We start from the raw sequence: 7,767 nt of genomic DNA, 5'->3' as shown, positions 1-7,767 counted from the left end.
AAGGCAGGTGGCTGTGCATGTGAATGGAGTTCCCCACCTCCAAGGAATAATTCAGGTGTGTGGTCTGAAGTAGAGGTAAGGCCTGTCTCCACCAGACCAGGTGAAGGAAGCACTTAGACTGCATGTCCACCCGTTAGAAGCCATACCCAAAAGAAAAGGGTCTCAGGAGCCTGCAGTCCATGTCAGTATGACCTTCAGGTACATAAGGAAGTACAGGCACTTTGTAGCATTTTAGATGACGGATCTCTACTAAACTAAGAACAGCTGGATTTCCTCATTGAGCACTAAAGAGTGATCAGATGGCAAATGTCCTGGGAGACTGCCAGTCTGAACTTGTGGAAGTAGAATGAACGCCTTTTTCCTAACCTCCTGGTCCAACTACAATTACTTAGCCTTGCTTCCTTTCATTTTCTTAAAGCAAGAAAAGTTTACTTTGAGAACACATTCGTTGCCTTGGTATTTGTATAAACATTTTGAATTTCCAGTTCAGGTTAAAGAAAACAAGAACAGAATTTGCAACAAGTAACTTATCTCAACTTATGAAATTTCTAAATATGAAGTCGATTTATATATAAGTACACAGGAAAATAAATTTTCTTAATCCAAAGATTTTTATCTCTATACACTCATACACATCATAATTTTAAAAGCAACAAATAGAAAAATTCTGAAAAGTAGACCAGTGTAACTATATTGCACATTCAGAAAATAAATTAACAGACCTAAATTTTAAAAAAACAAAACAAGTTACCCTGTTTCTGTTCTGGATGGGGCTTTGTCTGCGTATAGGTGTCAGGTTTCCTAAACTGTAAGAATGACAGATCACCCACCACAGGTGAAGATCTGTGAAAGAACGGGATTATAGTCCTCACCTCAACTCCATCTCAGCCCCAAGTAGTAATCAGGGGAGATCAGAACTCGAAGTCTGTCATGGTTATATATTTTGTCTTAAATTCAAATAATACTTTACTATTTTACCTATCCAAAATTTCTCTCAACAAATTTATCTTTTTTAAAAAAATTTTTTATGTTAAAGATGTGGGGTACAATTCAGGATTAGGTATACACATGTTTGTTATGCAGGTACCCTTGTTAATGAGGTGTGCTTCCCTCCTCCCCTGGCAGATTCCCACTACTGCCAATAAATTCATCTTTTGGATGCATATGAACCAAAATAAAAGTATTTAAAATATAATTAGAATGAAACGAGGCACTTAATGCAGTTTTTGACAATTAACAAAAAAGTGTATTTAAAAAGTGATAGAATTAAACAGATATTTAACCAAAAAAAGCACACACATACTAAGATCAATATTAATGAGTTTGTATGATTTACCAAGCCAGAGAAGTTTAATTAAGCTAAAGATAAAAGTGATAGGACGCTTCATATTTTTTATAATCTATTTTTACTGCAGCTTATTAAGGAAACATATGGACAATCGAAATGTAGAATATGGATTTTTATAATTTTACAATAAGGTTGCAAATCACAATGATGTATTTAATAAAATTTCCTATTAAATTTTCAGTTTTTCAAAGAGTTCCTTTTTTGTAATGCATCTATTGTCAGTAAAATTAATTAAACTCGGCACAAAGTCAAAATAACTTTTTTTCATAATTGATGTTAAAATACCATGATGCCAAAGTAGGTTTCACAGAGACTCGATACCCTTTGAGTATCCAACATAGGTACATCCCTGATCTGGATGGATCTTGGGCCCGCACACATTGGAGTGTTTCTGATGTCCAGTCAAACTGAGTTTCTGAATTTCCCTCTGCATATATATATGTATTAAAAGGCCTGTTTGAGGTTAGTATGTTAGCAGCTGTAGACTGCAAAAAGTTTTTTTTTTTTTGAGTTGAAGTCTCACTCCGTCACCCCGACTGGAATACAGTGGCATGTTCCTGGCCACCGCAGCCTCAACCTGCTGGGCTCCGGCGATCCTTCCTCTTCAGCCTTCCAAGTAGCCGGAACTACAGGCACACGCTACCACACCCAGCTAAATTTTTTTTTGATTTATTGTAGAGACGAGGTCTCACCAAGTTGCCCCGGTGGGTCTCAAATCCGCAGGTTCAGGCAATCCACTCGCCTCCACCTCCCAAAGTGTTGGGATTACAGACTGAGCCACCAAGCCTGGCCTGCAAAATGATTTTGTTCTTTTCACAAATTTAGTGGATTTTAAGATTTAAGAAAAAAATCAGAGTGAAAGCCCCTTGTATAAAAAAGTCAACATAGCACAGAACATCACAAAATCGTACAGAATAAATTTTTCTACGCTGTTGCTACTGCACAACCTAACTCTTAGACCAGCCCTGTGAAGAACATGTTCAGTTCTAATACAGATAGCCAATGCAAACAATACAAGCATCTTGAATCATGTTGCATGCCAAAAAGACTCTTCAGTTATGTTACATGCCAAAAAGACTGTCCATTAGGATGATTTTTAACAGTGGAGGAAGACGGATGATTCTTTGACAGACATGGCAACTCCGACAAAATCAAATGTCATGGCTCATAGTAGTATTGTGTATATATCTGATGTTTTTAGCTTGTCCTTCCAAAATTTCTGTCTCATATCATTGACAGTTTTTATTACATTAATTAGCAATGATTCGTCTAAACACACTAGAGGTATAAGTCATTTTGCACCCATCTCGTAGGGATGTTCATATATTCAAAGTAGCTCCATTTGAGCATCCAGCTGCTTTCTGTTTCATGTTTACGTTCATTTCCTAGCTTTGTGGGATTGGATGCATTATCTGAACGAAGAACATTAATTGTCCCTTAATGTGTTTTGGGGATTCTCACATATTTAGACAAATAAAGGATAGTCAAGCTTCAAAGTACAATTTCAGTAGATTTAGCAGTGGAAAGAGACCTTATAAAAACCAAGAAAAATGTTTAAAAACGCAGATTAAAAACCTGACAGTGTTAGCAGACCAGAGTCATGCTTCAGATGAAGTTGTAGTAGGAAGTTAAGGCCAAACACGAAGCTTCTACTTCAGAGTGATGGATGGGGCGTCTAGGATTCTGTTGTAGACTCTGACAACTGCAAAAACAACGTGAATAAAATTACAGTTAATGTTTTCTTCTGTCATCAAGGTAAAGGCTAAAATATGATTTGTGTCATTGACTTTCAGTAGCTATCTTTCAACCTATAAAGTTCATCATACTCATTTATGAAGAAAATGTAAAATAACGACACCTCTACATTTTTGTGTTTAAATATTTTATCACCTGGGCTGAAATCCTTAAATTTGCGAACTAGAAATGTATTTCATCTGAAATGTGACAATTGGATAATGATGTTAATAAAGACATAGATTTTCCAAATTGTATTTAAACTGTTTCCCCTTCTTGTGCCTTCAAAAATATTTTGAGAATTTAGAGTTATGGAAGAATATTTTTCTTGAGGCAATTTTTTTTCCTTTTCAATAAAAATTGAGCTTTTATACTGAATATATTGGCTTCTTAGAGAAAAATGTGAATCTATCATGAGTTGCTTTTGTCAGAGAGTATGTATCAATAATTGACATCAAATATTTGGAATAGAGAAGCCAATCCATAGAGGGGAAAAAAGTGAGGATTGCGGGGAAGCATCTAAGCTCAAAGGGGCTTCACAGAAACTTTAGGCTCTGCTTGCATTTCTAGGAAATGATGCTAAAGTCCCTCATGAGTCTGTCTTCGTGATATAGAGAACCTCTAATGTCTGTCCATATTGTCACAGCCCCTAGAGAAGGGCATGCCCAGGGCTCAAGTGTTCTTGTACATTCCTGAACAATATTCCTGAGAGCTAATATTAAAGGTGTGTTTCCCTTACCTCCTATGCACGCCCAGTGAGTAGCTTCAGGGGATCGTTGATTTCCCTGTAGTCTATGTCCTATCAACTGAAAGACACAAATCTCCTTTTACTCTCTTTTTCTGAGTGGTTATAAGTTTGAATAATATAGTATCAATGTAATCGTAAGCCTTGTGAATTATATAACTTTTGTATCGATGTAATCGTAAGCTTTGTGATTTGTATAACCTTTGTGTAACACATGATGTCTTAGGCCCTTTAGGTATGGCAAGCTTGATTGCCACTTCTGCCGGGCCCTACTGATAAAAGCTGTGAGATATCTCTGATACTGGCTAAAGGAAGTCTGGACAGAAAAATGTCACCATAGATACATGTGGCTGAAACTCAAGTTCTATACAATGCTCTGCTGGTCACATAGCTAATGTATAGGTACTAACAACTCTGAATTATAAAAGTGAACTGTAAAAGCCTAGAGGGGGAGCAGAACCATTTTGAAAGACCTCAAGTCTGGCTCTGCTCCCTGAATTCGAACTCAGAAATAAATGTCTTTCTACCAGTTTCCTACCGCTTTGAGTTTTTGGTACACAAAAAGCCAGACTTCACCACTTCCTGCCAACTAGGCAGGGCAGGGAATGTGGTAGAAGCTCCATAACATTTGATAAACATATGAATAAATAAATGAATACACAAATAAATGAAGACACACTAATGATGAATCTTAGATATCCAATGAACTTCTTTCAGATAGTTCTCAGAAAAAGACTCCTCTCTTAAAACAAAAATCACGTAGGTCAATGCATCTTCCAACACAACTTTAATCAATCATGTCTTGAAAATGTGATTTGGGGACTAACTTATGGCATCTAGTTCTTATATTCGACTCTGAATAATGTTTGATTTTTAAATGCTAAGTCTCTGATTCATGCTTTCATCAAGTTTGAAAATCAGTACATGGATTCTTTTTATCTCTGTTGCCACCCAGATAATAGCAGTTATTACTGTCATGTTCCAAACCCCTTTGAAACTCCTTCTGTTTTGTGGTAAAAGAACGCAGGTCCCAGGGGTGGTCTCAGGGTCTCTGAGTTGTGCAAATATAAACCCTATTTTTTGTTTCCTGCACAGGGAAAACCCTGGTTGTGATATACAGCTCTCATGCAGCTCTGACACAGTGGCAGTAAAACTGCATCTTGGTTTTAGGATGAGAGTCTGGGTGCCAGTAAGAATGACCATGATTAATAAAACAACCAACAACAGATGCTGGCGAGGATGAGGAGAAAACGGAACGCTTCTACACTGCTAGTGGAATGCAAACTAGTGCAATCTCTTTGGAAGACAGTGTGGTGATTTCTGAAAAACTAGAAATTCACCTTCTATATGACCCAGCAACTCCCCTATTGGGAATATAACCAGAGGAACTCAAATCATTCTACAATACCTGCACACCTATGTTTGTTGCAGCTCTATTCACAAAAGCAAAAACATGGAACCAACTATGCTGCCCATCGAAGCCAGATTGGATTAAAAAAATGCAGTACAGATACACAATGGAATATAATGCAAACATTATGAAGGACAAATATACGGGCTTCACAACAACTTGGATGGATTTAGAGTCGATCATACTTAGTGATCTATCACAGAAACAAAGAACAGAGTACCATATGTTCTCACTCATAAGCAAAACTTGAACAATTATAATACTATAAGAAAGGGATTGGCAGTAGTGGGAAACTGTCAGGGGAGGGGGACTGGGATTGGCAGTTGAGGGAAACTGCTAGGGGAGGGAGGGGCACACCTCATCAACAAGCGTACATATATAATCAACATTTGTATACCTAAGTCTGAATTGTACCCCACATCTTTATAATTAAAAAAATGTAAAAAAAAAAAAAAGAATCTGGGTGCTGAGTGTCCTGGCTGTCCTGGCAGTCTGGGGTGACCCTAAAGCTCAGTGTATTGATGAAAGTCAAAGTAATTGCTCATACTTAGGCCTCAGAGGCCAGACAGTGAGTTCTGCCATGGATTATATCTCTCCATATTCACATATAACGACACCAAAACTCCCTTTCTCTGTGTTTAATCAAAAAAGATCTTTCTGATTGAACAGCCTCCAGAAAGACTGAAGATATGTTCAGAAGTATGACAATGTTTACAGGGTTCCTCCAAGTGGCTTACCTCATCTAGATTCAAAGCTGCCAGTAATTAGGCCAGATGAGACCTGGTGACGTCACAGATTTGAATGCAAACAAGCCTGGACCCACAGCACTGCTCTCCAGAAGAATGTAGGACAGAGAGTAGCAAGAAGAGAGAGACATCTGGTCTCCCTTCTTCATCCTGCAGGCCCAACTCTTGTGCCCCAGGGTGCTTTTTCCCCCAAAGGTCCCTTGTTTCCTGGTGGCCCTCTTATCTGATAGCAAGTAGGCATTTTAATATCTGCTAGTGTGAGGCTCTTTTATCCCCTCCTACACTCCCTCCATCCACTAATGCAGGTGTTTATATACACATTGAAATTTTTGTACTGCTTGTATAAATTTAGTCAGTCTTGGTCATAATCTTTTAGTTTTTCCGTAGGAATTATGATAGCTATAGTAACATCTGGAAGAAGATGGAAGTCTAGGATCTTCTCATTTTTACTCTGGTTTCCATAAAGTGTAGATTGTTATTTTTCCAATTTATCTAAATCTTTGGAGATCTTTACCGAAAGGAGAGTGAAAATCATGCTGAAAAGTTTATATGCCTAGACTGAAATTTCTATGCTGAACTACCATGAGAATTAAGAAGCAAAGGACATCTCGAGTTATTATCTAGCTAACACCACTGTGCTTTTCAGGGTTACTTGTGAATTATTCTTGTGAGTCCATATCCAAGATGCAATCATGATAAACCTGAACTTTCACTGCCTAAAGCTCCTTCATGAGGACTCTAGAGAAAAGCAACACACTTCACAGGAGTCAAAAAAGGAAAACTATTGCATTTCCTAGGTCTAGAATTAGATAATAGTGGTGGTTAATACAACTTTGTAAATATAATAAAATCCACTGAATCGTGTATTTTACATGGTAGATGGAATCCATCTCAATTTTGAAAGGATATTAAGTTAAATTGCTCTCACCTAGTACAAAAATTATTTTGGCAAATTCTAAATACAGTGAAATATATTAGAACATTACTGGGGAATTGGGGGAAATAGAAGGAAACTCCCAGAAATACCAAACTTTTAACAATCAGGAAATTAAGAGGAAAAAAACATTTAAAGAACTAAGAAAGATATGAATATATACAATGTCATTATGTCAAACAATAGTCCAAGAGCAATTTCCCAACCACAAACCTATAACCAGAGGTATACAATCCTCTTTGAATTCATGTCACTTCACTCTGTGTCATATTAAAATTATCTCCTCCCTGACACAATCCTCAGTGTAGGGGATGATCTCGTGAGAAAAGTCCTAGAAAATTATCTTGATTCTGGAAAATGGGACAATATTTAGTGCTACAACTCTCTCTTATTTTTCATACCCATTTTTTTTAATGTCTTGAAAAGTCTCCCAGGACTTTGTGTCATCATTGTGCAAATACCAACATTCTGGTGATGAGGAAGGTGTCAACCTGACTCTCTCCTTTATATTTCCAAATAAATTTTAAAAGCAGAAAGTCTGTGGAGTTGTGAATTATAAGTGCCTCAAGTCCAGTTGTATGCTAATTTTCATCTTACACAATCTTCACAAAGGTTTAAAATTGAAAAATAGCATGATTTAGAGCAGCGGTTCTCAAACTTGAGCGACATCAGAAACACCAGGGGTTGAGGAGGGGAGTGTGGGGGTGCTTGTTAGCACAAATTATCGAATTCTTCCCTGAGTTTTTGATTCAGTAGACCTGGGGATAAGCAAAGATTCACATTGTGAAATCCCCAGTGATGCTAATGCTGTTCACCTAGGAACACACCCTGGAAACACTGACCTGGAGA

The sequence above is a fragment of the Carlito syrichta genome, unplaced genomic scaffold (genome assembly GCF_000164805.1).
Source record: "Carlito syrichta isolate Samal-C Ts95f unplaced genomic scaffold, Tarsius_syrichta-2.0.1 Scaffold301562, whole genome shotgun sequence".
NCBI classification, from domain to species: Eukaryota; Metazoa; Chordata; class Mammalia; order Primates; family Tarsiidae; genus Carlito; species Carlito syrichta.
This window is presented reverse-complemented; position numbering follows the sequence as displayed.